We start from the raw sequence: 25,146 nt of genomic DNA on the forward strand, positions 1-25,146 counted from the left end.
ATAATCCATCATTGGGAGATTGCAACACTTATTCTGTATTCATTCCACTGTAGCATAAATGAAGCCAAGGGATGATAAGAGCCGTGAATCCCTACCAGATTCTCTTGAAGCATGCAGTTAGTAAAATTCTGAATGATCATGGTGCTGAATCTAATCTTACTTATGTTGGGGCTGCTTGCTTTGAAGGAGGCTGTCATGCACTGTGATGATATATTTAAAAGAAATGGTTTGTTCTGAATTTTGAGACATATTTTCAATTTAAAAGATAGTAGTCTCCCAGCCTGCATGGGTTTTACATGTATGAAAACCATTTGATCCAAGATGGGCAGAGTTTTGGAACGAAAATCACAGTGTGACTGCCAGAGGATATCAAGTGGGAACTCACAGGAGGCCATGAAGCCAGTGCTTACTACAAAAGATGACCAGCTCCCTTCAGCAGCAAGGAGCCGAGATCCTAAGGGGCCTGGCAGCCCTGTAACACTTTCACTCCCTGTGTTAGTTGTTTGCTGTCAGAGAGTCTCACACACAGAGAGATCACCTGCACTTCTAAATGAAAATTTCCAAGGCCTACAGTCACAAATCTATAGGTAAAGACATACTGTGTCTTTAAGAATTCTAGCAAACATGGGATTCAGACAGAAGGAAGGTTTATTGTGTATCCCTTCTTCCACATTCTTAGGAATTTTTCTAATATCTTTTTCTATAGACAATTTAGGAATATAATCTGAAAATCCAACTATATGGCAATTGTTTCAAAAATAATACAAACATTGTTTGCACCTGATTAATTTCATTCCCTCCATTTTCTGTGTCTTTTTCCCTCTTTCCCTCCTTTAAGTATTCTAGGATATTCAAGATTATACTAATATAATGAGGCTTCTTCAGGATGCCAATAGAGTTCTTTTCATTAAAACAATAACTTACCACCTCCCACTGTGTGTATATGAGTATGTGTGTGTGTGTGTGTGTGTGTTGTGTTATGTTGTATATGGTATACCATGCCATACTTGTGGTGGTTAGAGGACACTTTTCTGGAGTCAGTCCTCTCATTCCACATTTTCTTGAGTTTCAAGGGTCTAACTCACATGTCTATTCTTGTAAGGCAAGGGCTTTACAGGATGAACCATCGTGTAGTTAAGAACTCCTGATAGGGTTCTTAATGAGGAAACAGTCTCTGACTCATTTGGTCACTGAAATATTCTTGAACAATGTATTGACTATGTTGAATGGGGCCTTACCTCTGGTGTACACAAATCCACAGACATAAAAATACTTCCTAAATTTTAACCCTGTATTCCACAGAACAGGTAAAGAAAACTTGTATAGCTGAAGTTAAAACTCCAATACTCTAACTTAATAGATGATTTTAGGAGGGAGTTCATAAGTGGTCAAGATTTCAAGGCTCATGAAATTTTTACAAGAGGAAAAGTGTACTGTTGGAAGTTGGACCAGAAGCCATTGGTAATATATTCTGGTGAAGTTTTGGCTGTTCTACTTTTGTTGTAGAAACTTGAATGCAGGTGAAGTAAAATGCAATGGAATAAATTCTGTTTGGGGACAGTATAACATCTGAGCCTGGCACAATTATTACTTTCTGCTCTTGGTCAGATTTATAAAAATAAGAACAAAGGGTTTGAAATGTGTAGCTTGAAGAGGAAAGTAGCTTGAAAACAATGTTGTGAGCAGGGCAGGTAAAGACAAGCAAATTATAATTATTGAACATACTAACTTGATTAAGAAACCTTACACTTAGCACTGAGATGTATTTAAGGAGGATGTATTTAATGGAGAGCACTTTAAAGCTCTAGCTCAAAACATGTTAATGTATCTGTAAAGAAAGAACCTGACTCAAACTGATACTGAAGGAGGTCCCTGCTCAAAGACAACTACCTACGGCTGATAGGCACACACAGCGAAGGCACACAGAGAGAAGCATCATATCCGTGGTAGCCAGGGGCTATACTTCATCTGGAGTTTCCTGCTTATGCTGCCATCCTCCATGCTGTACTGGTTTTCCAGCATCTTTGCAGGCAGGCAAAATAAGAGATCGATGTCAGGTCATGGAAGAGCCACGGTTCCAGACAACAGTTGAGGAAAGGCAATATGCTAAAGGATTAGAGTGCCTGCATGGACCTTCTGAGTACTCTGTTGGGTTGGGGATTTAGCTCAGTGGTAGAGCGCTTGCCTAGGAAGCGCAAGGCCCTGGGTTCGGTCCCCAGCTCCGAAGAAAAAACAAACAAACAAACAAAAACTGAGTACTCTGTTTATGCTATCTGCGCACAGGAAGCCTAACTTGTATAGAAAGTCAAGTGTATTGTAGATGCTGGGAACATGGGGTACTTGTCAGGAGTAGATGAAGACTTGGAGTTGAGACAGTGGCTATATACCCCAGAGGCAACACAGCTTCATGAGTAGAGCTACCTAAGCCTGGCGAAACTCAGTAGCTGCCCCAGGTACTGGTCAGGAACCTGCTTTGCTTGGCCTCATCTTAACTTTCTATGTACTCGTTATTCCTGTTTACATACCATGCCATTGCATTTTCTACATGTGTAACCTGAGTTTTAATATTTACAGGGGAATATAGTTAAGACATTGACTTAAGGGCTGGAGAGATGGCTCAGCGGTTAAGAGCACCAACTGCTCTTCCCGAGGTCCTGAGTTCAATTCCCAGCAACCACATGGTGGCTCACAACCATCTGTAATGGGGTTGGGTGTGTCTGAAGACAGCTACAGTGTGCTTATATACATTAAGTAAAGACATTGACTTAAGTCTTATAAGAGACAATGAGCTTTAGAGCCACATAGAGCATTAAGACTTCAGAATGCATTAAGATGGGCTAGATGGATTATGTCCCATGAGATTACCATGTGTCTTCGTGTTCCAACACTGACTATTTTGACTTCAGAGTGATGTGATCGGGTGTCAAGATGACAAGAGGTGTACTTGACGTAGTTATATTTCATTGCCAGTGTGACAGGATATGGTGAAGGCCTTTCCAGGAAGGTTCACCTTAACATGGTGGTATTGTCTTGTTTGATGAGGGTCCATACTGAATCGGGAGTCTGGAGTAGGAAGAACTCTGATGAGTGCCAGAGGTCCCTTCCTCTGTTTTCAGATTCACTTTGTGTGAATGAGCAGTTTCGCTTTTCTCTTCTCAAAGCTATGAGCCATTTCCTTTAGCATGTTTTTCCGCCCATGGTGGAACCTTAAGGAACAAGCCACAATGGACAATACATCTTAAGTCTCTTCTCATCCTTCCTAAGGTTTCAGTGATGAGTGAGCTTCCCACGCACACACTCTCACACCACAGGAATTTAGTACAAACTTTAATAAGAGTTAATACCCTACAATTAGTGCTGTGTAGTACTACGTAAGGATTCCAACTCAGGACACTTTCATCATATACAGACATACATGATGCATATACGTGTGTATATACTAATGCTTTCAAAGATAAAGGGACATTAGCATTTATTTCTACTGATCTGTGTTCAGAAAATATTTATTAAATTGAAAAAAACAAACTTTTCAGTGCTAATCAGTACTAGTTTGAGACTAGGAGTTGGCAAAAAGTGCAAATGTTTCGTGCCCTCTGCAGGACAGATGACACCTCACCAATTTGGTTTGACTATCAGAAAGCTTCATTTCCTCACTGTCTAACATGACCAGATTTTACCAGTGTGGAGAAAGCTAAGCTCAAATGCTGGCCTGACATGTTGCAAGCATCAACGATAACTCAGAAGTAAAGAGTGTAAGTGAATATGCTGGATATTTGTTTGATTGTTCAAGTTTAAAATGAAAGTGTTCTACAAAAAAGTTAGTTGATCCCTTTTTTGTAATTTTATTTCTTTTCTTGCGTGTCTATGTATGCATGCGTGTACACATGTCTTCACTTGTGTAACATATGCTTGTGTGAAGGTGGAGGCCTGAGATTTGATGTTGGAAAATGTCAACTGTTCTTCCATCCTTTCATCTTTTTTCTTCCTTTCCTTTTTTGGGGGGGTGGGGGAGGTAGGGTCTCATATCAAACCTAGATCTCATAGATGTGGCGAGTTTCCAATTGTTCAGGGGATCACCTGGCTCTTTCTTTTGAGGCTGTAAATAAAGAGACCCACAACACTCACTCAGCTTTTCCGAACGTTCTGGGAACCCAAGCTCCTCTTGTATGCTTAGGGAGTTCTTTATTCCCCGGCCATAGTTAATTACTTTGTAAGGTCAACCTGAGGTGTTTTGCTTCTCATCGGGTAGTAATTATTATTTGATGAACAAATCCCTGTAAATGTTGCCAGAAACTTTGCAAACTGTGACTCACTTGCTTTGTGCACAGAAACAACTGGGCACTAGAGCAGAGCGTAGTTGACACTCCTAGCTTGTCATTATTCTTACTGTTTACTTCTGTCGTTTCCTGAGGTGCTAATGTGCCTGCAAAATTCCTTGTTTCTCAGCTTCTCTTAGGATAATGTATCACAATAAGGGCATTTCTACCTCTGTAGAACTCATTGGTGAAGCTGGGAAGAGCGTAAAGGGAGCAGATGGAGGCACACGTTCCTATTCTGTCTGACCTTCCTTTATGCATTTCCCCCGTCTGGCTTGGGTATACGATATCTAGCATGCCTCCATGCCTCCACCGTCAGATCTGGATGAAGAAAGCTGTGAATGGCATTGGGTGGCATCTGGAATAGGCATTCGTTCCAGACTTCTTGGAGTTGTTGCATCATCTCTGGATGGCTTAGATTTTGGTTTCCCATTATATAAAACCCTGTGTGCTGACAGCAGTGTTATTTGATTTTTCTGAGAGAGAGAGAGAGAGAGAGAGAATCTGTGTGCCTTTGTACATGGGTGTATGTCTCTCTGTGTGTGTCTGTGTGTCTCTGTATGTGAGTGTTGTATGTGTGTATGTGTGTGCATTTGTTTGTGTGTCTGCCTGTCTTGGTTTATGTCTCTGTGCATGTCTGTCTTTGTCTATCTGTCTGTCTGTCTGTCTGTCTGTCTGTCTGTCTCTGTGTGTGTGTGTGTGTCCTCTATGAATGTGTGCAATTTAAGACATTTTCAACCGTTACAATTTAAAGAAGACCGTGAAGATCCTGATATCCCCCCTCTTCACAGCAGTCTCTGTAGCATGATGTAATCAGCATTTTTCAGAGCAGAGAGGAAAGGCTTCAAGTTAGCACGGAGCCATCTGATATAATTAGGCTGCCTCATTTGTAGAGAGAAAGCATGTGACTTCAATATAAGTGGAATGAACTTCATAGATCTATGTTTGTCTGGAGAGGATTGTATCTCCTGGCAAATGCTTGATACTTGCCATGTAGGTGTATCCTTCATATTTGTAGGGATCATTGTACATTTTAAAAATCTTCCTTTAATGGCAAACTTCCTATGTTATTAAATGGTTTTATCAACCATTCAATGTCTTAAAATATATTGCCATAAGCAGTAAAAGTTCTAAGGTTATCCTTATCTGGATTTAACTTAACATTACTGGTTGTGCTGTCTGTACAGCACATTTAATTAGGTTTGGGATATATTGGCAGTTTAGTTAGTTAATCAAAAATTATTAGATTGAGATTTTATAGAGACGGGGCTAGCTTTCTCTACCACAGATGGGTGTTTACATTATATATTACATATATTACATTATGCCTAATATGCACCCTTGAGATACTAAATAGTGGAGCTCTAATTAACAGGAAACACGCAGTAGCTTCATGCTGCCCATTCACACATGTTTTGTATTCCTCATGTTCATCTTGTAAATACTTCTACTCATACAGTTTGTAAGTGACCGCAGACCTAGAATGCTGTAATCTACATCTGTACACCAGGCTTCCTCCACTGGTTTCTGTGGAGTTATTCTCATCCATGTCTAGCACTGTTACAACCTTCTGCTTTTGGTAATATATAAGGATCAAATGACAGCCTGAGACCATCAGAGGAAAAGTGGTCTGTCATCTTGGACTCTCACACATCCCGCTTGGATGCAGTTACATAGTAGGAAGTCTGTGATGTTGGTGAAGATGTTTTGGTTCGTGTCTGAAGTGAGACAAGAAAGGGTGGGTGACAAATACTTCCTCATTGAGGATTTCTGTATTGATAATTCCTTCCATTCCCAGTGTTAATCACTGTGACATTTAACAGGATTTAGCCAGGAGGTTTAGATTTGGAAAAGCAGCCTCTCATCCACTTTAGGCTACTGATGGCTGGTGTATTTTCCCTGTCTTCTGGTGAAACTGCGGTGTTACACTCTGGTACTCTAGAAATAGCAGGAGCGTAATGTGGACTGCAGTTTGTCAGGTGAATAGCAAGCAGCTCAGCGTGTATTGTACAAATTCAATCAGATAATTTCACTAACACAGAGCAAGTAATTTTTATTTTATTTTTTAAATTAGCCTGCAAAGTATTAGGTATCTTGACATTTTCAAATATTAATTTCCAAATAATCACTCCTCTCTCCATCCTTCCTCTTGCCTCCCACTCGAATCCCAGTTTCATGGTTTTTTTTTTCCTTTTCTTGTCTATCTGGTGTCCTTTTGTACCCCTCCGCCTTCGCAATACTTGTTACCCTCGCTTGATTCTTTTCTAGTTCTTTGAACCTTTACCAGTGATTATAGCATTTCCATATGTGCATATAAACATATCTGTATCTGTATCTGTCTATGTATAAGGATTATACACTATGGTTCATATGTGAGAGAGAACATGTAGTTTAAACTGGAACTTTGTATGCTGATAAAGTACTGTTCTATAACTTGTCATCCTTAGCGGCCTACCAGGGTTTCAAGTTGTTTCACAGACATAGTCTCCCAGGTGGACATGCTGGTTGCAGGCATGCAGGTGAGCTGATTACTTCTCGTCATGCTGTCTTCTAAGTGTGTGTTCGGAGTAGTGTAGCAGGTAGGCCTAACAGCTTCAAAGCCATCCCAAATGGGGCTAATCTATAAATGTCAATCAAATAGCCTTTATGGTAACACAGACAGAACTGGGTAGATACCAGTTGTAGTGTAATTGAGCTTGTCACTAAAGACTGGCCTGACTTTTGTCATGAACTCATTCTGACTTAGTGTTAATTTCTTACCTGCAAAGAGACAAGAACAATTTGCCTCTAAAGAGGTGATATTTATGAGCATAGTATTTATGAATGGCAGAACACTCTGGGCTCTTCAAAGCCATTTAAGTAATAAATAATAGCATTTTGTGTGTTTCGAAGGAGCTTGCTAATATACGTTAGAATACAGCTCGTAATGGAAGTCTGATGAATAGATAGGTCTCAACAGTTGGAACTGCACCCCAGTGGAAATTGCTAAAATGAAAAATTACTGTCTGGCAGGCTTATCATTGTGCCACAGAGCCTGCTATCTGTGGTGGTTTATTTTGCACTTCCTATCATATGTAGGAAAGGATGCTGATGCCCCGTGAAATGCCATCTGGATCCACATATTGGATGTGAGACATGATGTTACCATTTTTTTAAGAGGCAGCTTTGCACCTACCAGACTAGCGAGAGGGAATGCAGTAGTTGGGGATGGCATGGAGAAGTTTGCAAAGGAGACACTCAGATGAATGAAGTCGACTCTATAGTCCCCAAATGGTACTACCCAATTCATCCCTGCTTATGGCACACCTCCAAAAAGAAACAATCACGTTGTATCTTATTTTCCAATGATAGGGTAAGGTTGTTAAGAAAGGAATGGTGGGCTAAGAAAGAGGAGGATCAGATTATGTCCCACACCTGGTCCACAATGACCATGTGATTGAGATCAGCTCCTATGTAAAATCTGTGGCTCCCTTTTTAATCATCTACTAACGTGGATACGATGTGGTTGGGAAGGCAGGGCAGCCTTGCATTGTAGTCTGGTTGTCAGTTTTACTGTCTTAAAACGTGACCTATTGCATATTAAAGGTAGACCCGTCATGAAGCTTCACAAACACATGGTCCCAGGAACATAGCATAAGAGGATAATGGATCAGAGGATGCACAGCTGGACAGTGAGCTCCGGCGTTACAGCTGCTTTGGGCTAGCTGATTATCTCCCTAACGGCAAAGTACTTGGGAAAACTCAAGTGTAATTACAAGCTGGCATAGCTTTTATGGAAAGCTTAAGAAGTTGAATGCTGTCAGTCTTACACATGTGAACCTGTCCAGATAAAATTCCTGTCATTAGAAACAAAGGGAACGCATCCACAGCCTTCCTTTGGACTGTGTTTCTGAAAGTGTTCCGTTTCTGAAACTTGTGCATGCTTCTGCTCCTGACTCTTCTTCCGGTCTGTTCTCATTGGTTGTCAGCTTTGCATGTCTGGCAGCCATTTTTAGCTCTTTGAAAGGATTTCCCTTATCTTTCTCTCTGATCTATACACAGTGATATTATAATTTAATTTTCAGAAGAAAAATTTTTTATCTCTTTCGTTTCTAAGTCACTGGCAAAACTTTTCAATAATCCCTTCTCTTGCCCTCACTGCATGTAGTAGGTTAATTTCAATATCTACAGGGCTCACATTCAGGGCAAGTCCTACCGAATTTATTTATATTGGGACTTAATGTTTTAGAGGCAATTATACTTCTCGTTTCAGTCTCATCTAGAGGGATAAATTACTTAATTCCTTTGAAAGCCGCAGAGGTGAAATGCCATCTTTTAAAAGTGTGTGTTAGCACTGACGTGTGTGAATATGTGTGTGTGTGTGTGTGTGTGTGTGTATGTGTGTTCTAAGTTCACATGTACTGTGTTGCTCTGCACTCCCGTTGTTAGTCTTTGCCATGAGCACATTTCCCATCTTACCACCTCCCTGGCATAGGGTCTTTCTAATACACTGAGGCAACAACATACATAGACACAGCACTAGAGGATTGACTCTAGATAAGGCGTTCCTGACAACATAGAAAACTGGGCAAATTTTCCCTTCCTCGAGACACTTTCAGAGTGGAAAGCTGGTGTCCGGGTGTGAGGGAAACCTGTCTGTGTCTTTAAACTTCACTGTGAATACACTCAGACTTGTGACTCAGTCCAGCAGTTAGGTAATGTTTTATTAGAGTAGTTAGGGACAGCAAGAGTTTGGAAAGCAGTTAATGACATTTCACAATCATTCCTAGCCCCGCTACGCTGACTGAGCACTACCTGACGTTCAGGCATCTGCTGACCAGATTTGCTGGCTTCCCTGTGGTTCATGGAGGCCTGTTCCGTTTACCACATTTCCCTCTAGCTACATGGATAGCATCCATCCTCCATCTACTGCCCTTAACTTGTTTATGAGGCATAACTTTCCATTTCCCTCTAGCTTTAAGCATCAGGTTTTGAGGGCTGGCTCCTGCTGATTGAATACAAAAAGGATCATAGAGGCCTGGCAGTCGTTCTGCTCCTAGCTAGAAAAACGTCAGCAACCATAGCAAAGAGAGGAATTATGAGTGAAGCCAAGGTATCTCACACAGCACCTCTAGGTGGGAGTCTCTTGCTGTAGGAAATGATCTTCAGATTATTGTTCATTTGTAAAAGAAAGAAGATTTGATGTTGTGGGGTGGGAGAGATGGTTTTCTGTCTGCAAAAATAGACTAATGGATGAACAAACCAAGATATAAACACAACGCAATATGACTGTTAGAATCAAGCTTAGTCTTGTGATGGGAACATGGCATTTGGAATGACAGTCTCAGTCAAAAGTGCCATTCCCATTAAAATGTGTGCTGCTTGGCTTTGCTTTGACCACTGTGAAAACACCCCTTTGAAATGTAGGTAACTCGGCTCTTTGCCTTGTGTGACTTCAAGGACATTCAGATGACTCTAAACTAACTTCTGATTGAAAGCTCTCACTGCTCATCTTTCCAGTGTTGTTCCTTGCTTAGTAGTCCTTGGCACACTCACTCCCTGCCACTTCTCAGAGATTTCATACACCAGCACTCAGTCTGCTTGGGATTCTGTCTCTGTCTTCACTCCTATCTGCTTCTCTCACCAGTTCTCCCCACAACACCTACAATTTCTTCCCTGTGTTCTATTTTTCATATGCCTGCCATCATTTGTATTAACCTACAGACTCATAGTTTTATTTAATATTCCATTTGATAACAGGGTTTATAAGTCGAGAGATCACATGTTTTATATCATAAGTCTATCACTTAGCATCTTTTTTTTAAATTTGGTATTAGTAAGCACCAATATAAGTTACTCATGAATATACAGTGAAGACTGACCTATGATTCAGTTTCAGTGGACCCTTTTCGCTGTGCAATTGCAATGATTGGCATTTGGGATGTTTGCATATTAAGCAAATCAAAGTGTTTAACTCATGCTGAGTCAGGTTGCAGCTCTTTCTAAACATGCTGCAAAGGATTATCAATGTATTTTCTTTAGATGCTTAATATTCACATATGTCATATATTTTCTAGACATAGTTCTTGTGTATTAGTCAATCTTGATGTTTTAATTAACAGAACATATTAGTCTATCTCATTTTCCATTGAGGTCCCTTTCTAAATGACTGCATTTTATAAATTACTCAAATTTTGGTTTGTCCTTAATTATATTAACATATAAACTGATTGTTAACATGGGCAGTGAGACCATTGCACATGGTGCTGTAGGGGAAGTTGTTTCTTAGTTGACCTCCATTAATACCAGTTTTTTACTAAAACTTTACCTCTCTTCCTAAAAAGAACTGAATAGCATTTTCTATGAGTCTTTGATAGAATCTACACATATGTGATATCGATTCAAGTAATAGTCATAGCATAGCATCTTTTCTTTTCTCTCTTTTTTTGTTCCTTTGAGACAGGATTTCTCTGTGTGACCCTTCATGTCCTGGAGCTTACTCTGTAGACCAGGCTGGCCTTGGAATCACAGAGATCTGCCTGCCTCCACCTCTCAAGTTCTTGGATTAAAGGTGTGTGGCACCAGCATTTTCCTTATTATCAGTATTAACATATGCCATTAAATAGAAAGGCATAAAGTATGTTGTGTGAATTGGGATAGCTTACTAGATGGCATAAATTGTATTTACTCTGTAATCTTTTTCCTGAGCAATGTATTGCCAATATTTCCTTCTCAGGCTAACATCAGGAATTTTTCTCTGTCAAGAATTTGGAATGGGTAAGATTTACTTCTCTAAGACTTCCTTGCCAGCTGCTTCTCTAGCGTGTCCCCATACCCAATTCTGTCATTAATTAAAGTAAAAGTTTTTTAATAATATACTCAGGAGAGAAGCAAACATACATTAGCAATTCTAACATGTTTATATTTTGTTTACAATCTTCATAGCTTTAATATCTGTATAATAGTAAGTCTGAAAGCAAACCAGGCCCTACATGGATGGATGCTTTGCTTTTCACACGCAATTACTGACCAAAATGCAATGGTGCATTCCAGCTGCATGTTTTCAAAACTGTGTTGGTGGGAGTGAGTGGAATTCCAAGTATTGTGGGCCTTCAGAAGGCAGGGGTGTTTTCCCCTGTAGACTAATGACAATTCTTCTGTGGCAAGGAAAGCTGGTGGCTTCAGAAACTGCTGCTTTATTTCCTGTTTTAGCAATTTCCATATGGCTCCTGTGGTACCTACCAGTGGGGTTTGCCAGGCAGGCCAACTGCATTGCCTGTGGCATTTTGAATATCCTGCTGTGTTTGTATCCCAACCAAGAACAATTTCTATTGTTAGCAAGCTCTGAGAGAAATACCCACAAGGTAAATACAGGCCAAAGAGAAGGCTGCTCTGGGATTTCCCTGAGTCAGAGTTAAAAATTGGTGGAAAGAAATACTTGGCAGTGTGAGCTTTCACAGCACTGTGCTGGGATAGTGGGGGCGGGTGGGGAGTGAGATGTTATGATTGAGAACCTAGTGAGACGCATGTGCTTGACATGAATCCTTTTGAAAAACCTGTTTTTCCTCATTGTAGCATATTAATTTTAATGTTTTGTATATTTTAGTATGCAACCTATTACAGAATAAAAAGTATAACCCTTCAAAATATTACAGTCAGAGGGATAAGTCTGTTCTGACCATATAACAAACAGTCAGTAATGGGGTGCTTTTCTTTTCTGGCCCTCATTCCCACTCACTGCAAATTTAAATATGATAAATGCTTTCGCCTACATTGTTCCTGATACATTTAGAGCATATTTCACATACACAAGTGGATTTACGTGAAATGAATAATTGTCTTTAAAAGACGTGTATATGTATTATACACATATGTGTATATTTACATATATGTGATATTAACATACATATACATACATGGACAACAAGATTTGATAGTGGAAAAAAATCTCCACACAATATCTAGGATTAAAAAATAAGTTATGAGGTTGCCTTTCTATCAAAACTTAACTAGGGTATTCAGAGTTTGCTATCTGGCAAGAAAAGCACTCCAGGATGTCTACTGTGAATGCTCAGGATAGAATTCCCAAACTAATTGTGGCTTCTTTGACTCTATCATTCTCTCTATACTGGGGTGCACAGAGAGAAACTTCTGGGGATGCCTGCCTGACTGGAAACTGTCAAGAGCAGGGGACGTGGGAGTTAGTTTCAGTCACTGCTCTTGGTGTGGCATTTTCACATCTGACCTCCAGAACACCAGTAAGGAACCCCTAGTCTCTGTGAAGCTGAGAACCTGTACAATGTTTTAGCACATTTACATGTGGAATAAATAAACCTGGTATTGCAAAAAGGTATGTCTCATCGCAATGAGTGATGCATACTTTCTAAGCTGAAGGATTTGCTGTTCAACTGCCTACTGGGAAGCATTTCTCTCTGCTCTCAGGTATGTAAGAGCCATAGAAAGTTATATGTCTTGTTTCCAGCCTTCTTTTTTTTTTTAACTTTGTCCTGGCTTGTGTAATCTTTAAAAATATTTATTTATTTATTTTATTAAACTTTTAATTTATTCTTCTCTCATACATTATATCCCTACATCGGTTCCCCCTCCTTCCCTCCTCCCAGCCCCTCCCTCTCTACCTTCTTTCTCCTGCACATCTACCTCTCCTCCTTTCCCTTCATAAAAGAGCAGGCCTTCCAAGAATATCAACTAGACATGACATATCAAGTTGCAATAGGACTAGGTTCATTCCCTCATATCAAGGCTGGATGAGGCAACCCAGTAGAAGGAGAAGGATCCCCAAAGCAGGCAAAAGAGTCAGAGACAGCAACCACTCCTACTGTGAGCAGTCCTTCAAGATCACCAAACTACACAACCATAACATATATGCAGAGGACCCATTTCAGACCCATTCATGCAGCCTTATATTCTTAGTTTTAAATTTTTATGTTGAAATGGAGTAAGGATTCATACTTCCAAGGCAGCTTAAGGATGAAATGAGAAGGTATTTATTAAACATTCAGATAAATGTGTGATAAAGATATGGAAATTTTTATTAAGTTTGAAGTTACACCAGCATACATGATTTTTCTGACTGTAGTCCTTCTTGCACTCTGGTTTGTTCAACTTTAATAATTAATAGCTTTATTTAATTCATGAGTAGATAGGTATTATCAGTTATGTAGGATGACTGCAAGACTGGAATTGTGAGAGCTCTGGGGCCCTTGAGAAAGGTGATCGTGATGGGCCTTCCCTATGGGATTCAGTAACAGCATTGGCATTGCTTTTACTAAAAAGAATCATAATCCCGTGACCCTTACAGAGCTCACTTTGTATAGCAAGATAACTGTGAACTGAAACCAGTTCCTCATTAAACTCAGTACACAGCCTGGGACTTGGGTCTGGTATTTGCCTCTCATTGTTAACATCAAAGTTTTTTCTTCTGGAGAAGTGGCCTTTTTGCATCTTTTTGAATAAGAAGTGAATTTCAGGTTTCTTTTCTTGACTGTAGTTTATAAAATTAGTGCATTTGGCATAGTGGATAGGAATAGAAGCAATGAGTATCATTTTTATATTCTGTTCTGAAACAATAAAAGTGACATTATCTGGCCTTTACATTTTACACAGCCCAAGTTCTGGATGAAATGGCTGTGTTGGAGTGGTCATCAGGGAGTCTCTGCATGGATGTCTCTGCAATAAACTTTTTTTAAATTATTTTTTCCATCTTTATTAAATTGGGTATTTCTTATTTACATTTCAAATGTTATTCCCTTTCCCAGTTTCCAGGCCAACATCCCCCAGCCCCTCCACCTCCCCTTCTATATGGGTGTTCCCCTCCCCATTACCGCCCTCCCCTAAAGAATCCCTATCACTGGGGGTCCAGCCTTGGCAGGACCAAAGGCTCCCCCTTCCACTGGTGCCCTTACTAGGCTATTCATTGCTACCTATGAGGTTGGAGCCCAGGGTCAGTCCATGTATAGTCTTTGGGTAGTGGCTTAGTCCCTGGAAGCTCTGGTTGGTTGGCATTGTTCTTCATATTGGGTCTCAAGCCCTTCAAGCTCTTTCAGTCCTTTCTCTGATTCCTTCAACGGGGGTCCCATTCTTACTTCAGTGGTTTGCTGCTGCCATTCACCTATGTATTTGCCATATTCTGGCTGTGTCTCTCAGGAGAGATCTGTATCTGGTTCCTGTCAGCCTGCATTTCTTGCTTTATCCATCTTATCTACTTTGGTGACTGTATATGTATGGGCCAAATGTGGGGCAGGCTCTGAATGGGTGTTCTTTAAGCCTCTGTTCTAAACTTTGCCTCCCTATCCCCTCCTAATGGTATTCTTGTTCCCCTTAAAAGAAGGAGTGAAGCATCTGCATTTTGGTCATCTTTCTTGAGTTTCATGTGGTCAGTGTATCTAGGGTAATTCAAGCGTTTGGGCTAATATCCAGTTATCAGTGAGTGCATACCATGTGTGTTTTTCTGTGAATGGGTTACCTTACTCAGGATGATATTTTCAAGTTCCATCCATTTGCCTATGAATTTCATAAAGTCATTGTTTTTGATAGCTGAGTAGTACTCCATTGTGTAGATGTACCATATTTTCTGTATCCATTCCTCTGTTGAAGGGCGTCTGGGTTCTTTCCAGCATCTGGCTTTATTAAATAAGGCTGCTATGAACATAGTGGAGCATGTGTCTTTGTTATATGTTGGGGCATCTTTTGGGTATATGCCCAAGAGAGGTATAGCTGGGTCCTCAGGTAGTGCAATGTCTAATTTTCTGAGGAACCTCCAGACTGATTTCCAGAATGGTTGTACCAGTCTGCAATCCTACCAACAATGGAGGAGTGTTCCTCTTTCTCCACATCCTCACCAGCATCTGCTGTCACCTGAGTTTTGACCTTAGCCATTCTGACTGTTGTGAGGAGGAATCTCAGGGTTGTTTTGATTTGCATTTCCCTTATGACTAAAGATGTTGAACATTTCTTTAGGTGTTTCTCAGTCATCAGCATTCCTCAGCTCTGAATTCTTTGTTTAGTTCTGAACCCCATTTTTAATAGGGTTATTTGTCTCCCTGCAGTCTAACTTCTTGAGTTCATTGTATATTTTGGATATAAGCCCTCTATCTGTTGTAGGATTGGTAAAGATCTTTTCCCAATCTGTTGGTTGCCATTTTGTCCCAACAATAGTGTGCATTGCCTTACAGAAGCTTTGTAGTTTTATGAGATCCCATTTGTCGATTCTTGATCTTAGAGCATAAGCCATTGGTATTTTGTTCAGGAAAATTTTTTCAGTGCCCATGTATTCAACATTCTTCTCCACTTTTTCTTCTATTAGTTTGAGTGTATCTGGTTTGATGTGGAGGTCCTTTATCCACTTGGACTTAAGCTTTGTACAGGGTGATAAGCATGGATCGATCTGCATTCTTCTATATGCTGACCTCCAGTTAAACCAGCATCATTTACTGAAAATGCTATCTTTTTTCCATTGGATGGTTTTGGCTCCTTTGTCAAAAATCAAGTGACCATAGGTGTGTGGGTTCATTTCTGGGTCTTCTATTCTATTCCACTTGTCTATCTGCCTGTCTCTGTACCAATAACATACAGTTTTTATCACTATTGCTCTGTAATACTGTTTGAGTTCCAGTAGAGTAATTCCTCCAGAAGTTCTTTTATTGTTGGGGATAGCTTTAGCTATCCTGGGTTTTTTGTTATTCCAGATGAACTTGCCAATTGTTCTGTCTAACTCTATGAAGAATTGGATTCGAATTTTGATGGGGATTGCATTGAATCTGTAGATTGCCTTTGGTAAAATGGCCATTTTTTACTACATTAATCCTGCCAATCCATGAGCATGGGAGATCTTTCCATCTTCTGAGATCTTCTTCAATTTCTTTCTACAAAGGCTTGAAGTTCTTATCATACAGATCTTTCACTTTCACAGATACTAAAGTCACACTGAAGTATTTTATATTATTTGGGACTATTATGAAGGGTGTCATTTCACTAATTTCTTTCTCAGCTTTTTTCTCTTTTGTATAGAGGAAGATTACTGATTTATTTGAGTTAATTTTATACCCAGCCACTTTGCTGAAGGTGTTTATCAGGATTAGTAGTTCTATGGTGGAACTTTTGGTATCACTTAAATATACAACCATATCAGCTGCAAATAGTGATATTTTGACTTCTTCATTTCTAATCTGTATCCCTTTTATCTCCTTTTGTTGTAAGATTGCTCTGCCTCGGACTTCGAGAACTATATTGAATAAGTAGGGAGAGAGTTGACGGTCTTGTATAGTCCCTGATTTTAGTGGGATTGCTTCAAGTTTCTCTCCATTTAGTTTAATATTAGCTTCAGGTTTGCTGCATATGGCTTTTACTATGTTTAGGTATGGCCCTTGAATTCCTGTTCTTTCCAGGACTTTTATCATGAAGGAGTGTTGAATTTTGTCAAATGCTTTCTCAGCATCTAATGAAATGATCATGTGGTTTTTATCTTTCAGTTTGTTTATATAGTGGATTACGTTGATGGTTGTCCGTATATTAAACAATTTCTGCATACCTGGGATAAAGCCTACTTGATCATGATGGATGATTGTTTTGATGTGTTCTTGGATTTGGTTTGCAAGAATTTTATTGAGTATTATTGTGTCGATATTCATAAGGGAAATTGGTCTGAAGTTCTCTTTCTTTGTTGGGTCTTTGTGTGGTTTAGGTATAAGAGTAATTGTGGCTTCATAGAATGAATTCAGTAGCCCTCCATCTGTTTCAATTTTGTGCAATAATTTGGATAGTATTGGTATGAGGTCTTCTATGAAGATCTGATAGAATTCTGCACTGAACCCGTCTGGACCTGGGCTCTTTTTGGTTGGGAGACTTATAATGACTGCTTCTATTTCTTTAGGAGTTATGGGGTTGTTTACATGGTTTATCTGTTCCTGATTTAACTTCAGTACCTGGTATCTGTCTAGGAAATTGTAGATTTTCTCCTGATTTTCAAGTTTTGTTGAATATAGGCTTTTGTAGTTGTATCTGATGATTTTTTTAAAATTTCCTCTGATTCTGTAGTTATGTCTCACTTTTCCTTTCTGATTTTCTTAATTTGGACACACTCTCTGTGTCCTCTGGTTAGTCTGGGTAAGGGTTTCTCTATCTTGTTGATTTTCTCAATGAACCACCTTTTGGTTCTGTTGATTCTTTGTATAGTCCTTTTGGTTTCTACTTGGTTGATTTCAGCTCTGAGTTTGATTATTTCCTGCCTTCTACTCCTCCTGGGTGCATTTGCTTCTTTTTGTTCTAGAGCTTTTAGGTGTGTTGTCAACCTGTTGATATATGCTCTCTCCTGTTTCTGCAGGCACTCAAATCTGTGAGTTTTCCTCTTAGCACAGCTTTCATTGTGTCCCATAAGTTTGGGTATGTTGTACCTTCATTTTCATTAACTTCTAAGAAGTCTTTATATGTTACTTGACCTTCTTCCCTTACTGCTTTTAATATTCTTTTTATATTTTGTTCATTTGGTGTTTTGACTTTTTTATGATGTGAGGAATTTCTTTTCTGGTCCAATCTATTTGGAGTTCTGTAGGCTCCTTGTGTGTTTATGATCATCTTTTTCTTTATGGTAGGGAAGTTTTCTTCTATGATTTTGTTGAAGACATTTACTGGTCGTTTGACATGGGAGTCTTCACTCTCTTCTATACCTACTATCCTTAGGTTTGATCTTCTCATTGTGTCCTGGATTTCCTGTATGTTTTGGGGCAGTAGCTTTTTCCATTTTCCATTATCTTTGACAGTTGTGTCGATGATTTCTATGGAATCTTCTGCTGCTGAGATTCTCTCTTCTGTTTCTTGTATTCTGTTAGTGATGCTTGTATCTATGGCTCCTTGTCTCTTCCTTTGGTTTTCTATATCCAGGGTTGTCTCACTTTGTGCTTTCTTTATTACTTTTATTTCCATTTTCAATTGCTTCACCTGTTTGTGTTTTCCTGTAATTCTTTCAGGGATTTTTGTGTTTCCTCTCTAAGTGCTTCTATTTGTTTACTTGTGGTTCCCTGCATTTCTCTAAGGGAGTTCTTTATGTCTTTCTTAAAGTCCTCCATCATCATGATCAAATGTGATTTTAAATCTAGATCTTGCTTTTTTGGTGTGTTTGGATATTCAGTGTTTGCTTTGGTGGGAGAATTTGGCTCTGATGATGCCATGAAGTCTTGGTTTCTCTTGCTTGGGTTCCCGTGCTTGTGTCTTTCCATCAGGTTGTCTCTGGTGTTAACTTTTTCTGCTATTTCTGACAGTGGGTTGACTGTCCTATAGGCCTGTGTGTCAGGAATGCTGTAGACCTATTTTCCTGTTTTCTTTCAGCCAGTTATGGGAACAGAGTTTTCTGTCTTCAGGTGTGTAGTCATTCCTGTCCACTGGCTCTCAGCTGTGCCTGTGGGTGGGAATCAGAAGGGCCTGCCCCTACTTCTCCTAGGTCCCTCTGTGCAGGAAGTCCAGATGGTGCTAGGCATTTTCCTCTAGAGTCAGAAATGTGGGCATAAAGTAGTCTCCCCTTGTTTCCCAGGCATGTCTGCCCCTCTGAAGGTCTAGCTCTCCCTCCCATGGGATTTGGGTGCAGGGAGCTGTTTAACTGGGTCTGTTCAGATCTGGGTGCAGTCTGGACTGCGGAGCTCCTGCAGCTTGACTTCTCTGCAACAATCTTAAAGAAGCAAAAATTTCAGGCAAGCAGTAGCAGTGCTTGGTATAGACTACTCATTCGTGGACTACTATCTATTCATTATCACGTAGTTCTGTTGCTGTTCGTTTAGTGTATTAAACCACAAGTAGTGAATAGTCCCTACTGTTTCCCTAGCAGAACATAGAATTTGGAGGGTACAGAGTGAATCTTGAGCTCCAAACATGAAGGAAAATTAGTAGGATCAGGCCTCTTAGAAGAAAGATTCAGTCATTCAAAACAACATTAAGTTAGCATCTCCTGGGAAGGACTTTTGCTAGTGGGAGTGGAGTATGGAAAGACTATTTGGTGTGTTGTCTAAACACATAATCTAAGAGTAAATAACAGTTTCATAGCAATAAGCTGATTCGAACTTGTGTCATGTATAATACCAGAAACATGGAGTAAGGAAGAAGTGCCAATTCTATAATGTGTTAAGTTGGTGTTTTGTTTTTTTCCTCTGTATATCCTAATCATAGGATGAAACTTGGAGAGTATTCCAGTGTCTTTTCACTCAATTAAGATTTTACAGGATGGAGTGGTAAAAGACACCAGTGTGTTCTGTGACATTATCTCTAGCAAAGTTAATAATGCTTCTCTCACTGTTAACTTCAATCTCTTAGGAACTTACCACAGTTCTCAAATAAAACATACTTTGCACTAACGATGAAATGGTGCTGATGCTTTAAACTCTGAGATACTTTGGAAAAGGGGAAATGTCTAAGTTATTTTGCTGGGCTCTTAAGATTTTAGGTTAAGAAAACATGCATACAAGTAAAATCCTTCTCTGAAAAATAAATTGTACTGATTTTTCTGGTTTAAAACACTTGGTTGTAGCACTTTTTGATCTTTTTTCTTTTTGTTTTTATTTGCAAAATATTTATCTAATATAAGTATTGGAACAAAATGAATATAATTAGTTCAATTTTAAACTGGTTAACAATTTTTTAATTAAAGAAGACATTCAGACATTATATATACATATATATGTATATATATACATGCACACATTTGTATAGAAAGAGACATTATAACTGCATTCTCACTGTAACACATGAGACTGAAATGCAAAAATGACAATTCGAATCCTACAAACATGTTTCTAGTCATTTGATGTCTTTTCAGATGACTTAGCAAAAACAAGAAACAAATATAAACAATTTATAACTAAGGAAATTAAGTCGGAAGAGCATGTTGCAAAACCTACATGGAAACTCAGGTGTCTCTTCAGTATTTTTTCTGCAAATCTTTCTTTTTTCTTTTATTGGATTTTTTTATTTACATTTCAACTTTCCAGTTTCCCTGAACATAAATCCCCTTTCCCATCCCCCTCCCTTTTTCTATAAGGGTTTCCCCTGCCCATCCACCCCCTCTTCTCGCCCCACCCCACATTCCCCTATACTGGGGTGGGGGGAATCCAGTCTTGTCAGGATCAAAGGCTTCTCTTCCTTTGGCACCCAATAAGGCCATCCTAAGCTACATAAGCAGCTGGAGCCATGGGTCAGTCCATGGGTAGAGGTTTAGTCCCTGGGACCTCTGGTTAGCTGGCATCCTTGTTCTTATGAGGTTGCAAGAACCTTCAGGTCTTTCAATCCTTTCTCTAATTCCTCCAACAGGGAGCCTGTTCTCAGTTCAATGGTTTGCTGCTAGCATTCGCCTCTGTATTTGACATGCTCTGGCTGTGTCTCTCAGGGGACATCTATATCCAGCTCTATACATCTAGATTTGAATTAACCTTTAATTTAAATTAACCTTTAATTGTTCTTTTCTGGACCTTCTCTACTTATTGTTAGTCCTGATCATGTTGCTCTTAAAATGTTTTTATTAGAATTTCTCCCACGGGGTTCAGTTCCATTCCTGAAATTATAGGTTAGTCACTATAAAGCAAAGCAAGGCAAAGGACCTTGGCAAGCAGATGCCATCTTTATTTAAAACAGACCCTGCTTGAGAGGTAGCATTTTAACTGCACCGGAAACATGTGCTACTCTTGCCGGCTGTAGGACATCAATATTTCTTTGGGTTCCGGTGATGTTTTAATTTTTTCTCATTGCACTTTACACTTGACAACTAAGAATCGTATTTTGTTGTTACACATATGTCAAAGGAAAACCATATGCCTACTATAACCTGCTCTTCAGTACAGTGTCCATCAGACACATAGAATTCTTATATAGTGAACTGTGCCACATTGGGTTTTTCCTTTGGTTCTTATAGCATGAGGGGTCTTTTTGTCTTTAGAACATGGAGACTTACATACGTATGAATGTATGGACACTTGGTTATCTTACAACAATGGTGTTAAATTTTCTTGAATGTGTGACTATTATACTAAACATTTAATACTAATATCAACAATTATGGTTTATTCTTATATAATTGAGATTCTTTAATGCTTAAACAGTCACATTTTTCATTAAAATTTTTAGCATATCATAATTCTACTACCTTTATTTTTAAATTAAATATATTTTTCCCAGGGTTTTTTACATTCAATGATTTGTCATGCTCGATTTAATACATGTGTTAATTCAACAGAACATCTGTTTATCTTTTATTCTGGTGGAAGTCACCTGTCATTATTTTCAGAATGACTATATATGTATATATTTGAATATTGACTACACAATTATATTTATTTAGATTCATACATATTTAAGTTGAATTATATCACAAAATTTTGGAACGGTATAGAAGATACACTATAATAAAAGTGGTGTGCACGACAAAATGATATTTAGTATTTGTAAATAATAACTGAGTACAGGGGAAATAGTATTAATGTAGAGTTATATAAAGTGGTATGAAAAAGAAGAGAGCCTTATGATTTGTTTCAGTGTATTTAGTCAGCTAGTCTTGAGTTTTGCCATGCTGTGTTCTCTGTTCATGCTTAGTGGTTAAGCTTGATTTTTTCTATTGATCTTTATACTTCCAGTGCTATGTCCAGTCAGGACTCTAATAAATTGTATACAAATTAGAGATCTGCTATTATTTTGATTCTCTTCATCCCACTCTGTTTGTAAAAATATAATAATAAAAAGTATTGGTGTCTTTTACCCGCTAAGTCTACACCTTGGTGCCCCAAGATATCTGCTAGATATTTTGGTGGAAACACAGCCCAGCCACACACTCTCCTACACTCAAACCCCCACATAAAAGAACACACAACACAATAATCTTAGATCCAATTGGTAAGATATAATTGCCCACTTAAACATACAAAGCCCGGTACTATCCATCCCTTGAGAACATTAATAACAACCTGTAAATACACAGAGCAGAATCTTAACATCACCTGCCATGACTTCTCCCCTCTCTCCGTCTCCTCTTCTCCTCCTCTCTCCGTTAGTCGCCTCTCTTCCTTCAAACTTCTCTCCCGCCCATCCTTCCTTCTCCTCCAATGACAGGCCTCCTTCTATCCTGTACCTGCCTCACCTGTGACATCATCCTACGCCATTCTTTTCTAATTCTTTCTGGAACATGGCTGACATAGCCACACATTAACTGTAAGTTTCATATCAATATAACAGCATAATGAACCTTGATACACAGGTAATACTGATGTAATTTAATAAAGTTTTCTTTACTGGTATCCTTCATATTGGTAGTTTTAAAGTAGTAGGTAGGAAACTCTTGAAGGCGTTGTAAAGACCAGTGTCTTCGGAAGGTCACCCCCAGAAATAATTATTGATTATTGCAGGAACACACACACACAATGTAGTTATAGCACGTCAGTACTGGTAAGTCATGAATGCACTTTTCAAAATTAGGCCTTACTGAAAACTTGCCAGCGCAAATGGCCAAGTTGGTACAATTCGGTGTTAAGCACATTTATATATTTTTTAATTTTACTTTTTTATTAATCATTTTGTTCATTTATATTTCAAATGATATCCCCTTTCCAGTTTCCCCTCAACAATCTCCCATCCCATTTCCCTCCCCTTTTGCCTCTATGAGGTTGCTCCTCCACCCACTCCTCCACTGCCACCTCACCACTCTAACATCCCCCTATGCAGGGGCTTCAAGTTTCAACAGGACAAGGGCCTCCCCTCTCATTAAGTCAGATAAGGCCATCCTCTACTACATATGCATCTGGAGTCATGGCTCCCTCCATGTATACTCTTTGGTTGTTTATTTGGTCCCTGGGAGCTCTGAGTGGTTCAGTTGTTGATTTTGTTCTTCCTATGGGGATGCAATCCCCTTCTCCTACTTCAGTCTTTCCCCTAACTCTTCAGGTCCCCGAGCTCCGTCTGATGGTTGGCTGTGAGTGTCTGCATCTGTACTGGTCAGGTGCTGGCAGAACCTCTCAAAGGACAACCATATCAGGTTCCTGTCCACACATGCTCCTAGGCATCAACAATAGAGACTGGGTTTGGTGTCTGCAGACAGGATGGATGCCTAGGTGGGGAGGTCTCTGGATGGCCTTTCCTTCAGTCTGTGCTCCATTTCTTTGTCCCTGCCTTTCCTTTAGACAGGAACAATTCTGGATTGAAAGTTTTGGGATGGGGGTGTGGCCCCATCTCTCATATTGGGGCTGCGCCTATCTAGTGGAAGTGGTCTCTGCAGGTTATATCTCCCCTTTGTTGGGTATTTCAGCTAATGTCATCCTTGTTAGTCCTGGGAGACTCTGGCTTCCCTCGCATCTGGGACTATTTAGTGGCTATGCCCCGTTCCCCATCCCCCACTACTACACATTTCTATTCAACTTCCTGACCCTCTGTACTTCTCTTCTGTTCCTTCCCACACCTGATCTTACTCCCCCTTCCCTCTCCCTCCTGTCTCCCTCTCAGGTCCTTCCCTCCCTCTACTTTTTGTGATTATTTTGTGGTGCACATTTATCTTTCTAAATGAGGCAATGAAAGACTTACTAGACAAAGATAATCCTTGCCTTCTGAGTCAACTATTTTAAGAATCATTTTGAGTCAGGCATTTTCCTATTCAAAAATAAAAGAGGAAACTAGAGTTGAAATGAAGTCAGATTTAGTCCATTCTTGGCTTTGAAAAGAAGTCTCACAACAAAGATTAATGCAATATAAAAATTATTCTTCCTGGCCTTTAGGGAATTTCATCCCTAGTACGATGTATGAAGGATTGTCCATGCTATCTAACGCCTGGAATGTTTGTGCTTCAGGTAAATGAAGGTCTAACTGTGTGCTAACCTTCTTTTCAGTCTTATGAGCCTAAGAGGCATTTTTCCAATTCATTCACTAGGTCCCACCTGTCTCATCCTTTGAATATAAACAAAAGATACCTATGACTTCAGTCGGTACTCTAAGATATGTGTGTTTTGGAGAAACATTGATGTATTTATTTATATCCATGTGCTGTTTCCCCCTTCCTTGTGAGGTTTTCATTTCACGCAGCAAACCACAGCAATAATGTGAAATATTTCACTCCCTTCCTTGCCTATCTGTACTATGACACAATTACTGTGCTCCAGTGTATCCTTGCCTAAATGAGACATATCTAGTCAATACAATCCCTTGCTGACCATGTCAACCTTTTTTCTACTAGAAACTTGTTATCATAAAATGGAGATACAATATCTAGAAGTGCAATTATTGGTTAAACCAAATCCCTTAAAGTTGTGAAAGAACAGTAAAGTTAGCAATGCAACAGATGGAAAATATGTAGTTATTTATTATTTATCAAAATAATAAATATTTATTATTTTGGAAGTCCAGAATGCCACTAAATTTATATTTTCAGTGAGAAGAATTACCCTATTTGAGATCCTGGAAACAATAAATAAATTGTGATTTGATTGGGAATTTGGGACCACTTGTAACATGACATTCTGCTCTGGATCAGTTCATTATGTGGATTAGGGGGCTTTAGAATCATAGAAAGGTGATATTGAAAAAAAAACACTAGCAACCATCATAATAAAAGCAGTAAACATGTCAAGTATTACTGGTTATTAAAAAATGTTGCCAATGTCACGTGTGTATTAAGAGCTGAGGCAAGTGGAGTGTTGATAAGCCTGCTGTGAAGGTGAGACCTTTCCTGATGCATTAATATTCATTTCCTATAATCAATGCCCTCATAGATAATGTTTGCTCAGTTAAAGCCTATTATGCTCACACCAAGTAAAATTTGCAGTAAATCATAACAGCTTCCAGTCTAACTCCCACTGATTTGGGCTCCTCTGAACAAATTTTC

At 39.3% G+C, this 25,146-nt stretch overlaps 1 protein-coding gene across 8 annotated transcripts in view; it reads left to right on the forward strand.

The window, feature by feature from the left end:
- Positions 1-25,146, forward strand: part of Prr16 (proline rich 16) — a 340,436-nt gene that overhangs the window by 28,096 nt on the left and 287,194 nt on the right. For 3 of the 8 annotated variants that reach the window (XR_010059586.1, XR_010059588.1, XR_010059587.1), the window contains exon 1: positions 1-25,146. This exon is cut by the window's left edge and continues 27,426 nt beyond it; it is cut by the window's right edge and continues 4,094 nt beyond it. The exons of the other annotated variants lie outside the window; for them this stretch is intronic. The gene's annotated coding sequence lies outside the window, so the exon portion shown is untranslated. 8 annotated transcript variants of the gene reach the window in all.

Source organism: Rattus norvegicus, chromosome 18 (assembly GCF_036323735.1).
Source record: "Rattus norvegicus strain BN/NHsdMcwi chromosome 18, GRCr8, whole genome shotgun sequence".
Classification (NCBI taxonomy): Eukaryota; Metazoa; Chordata; class Mammalia; order Rodentia; family Muridae; genus Rattus; species Rattus norvegicus.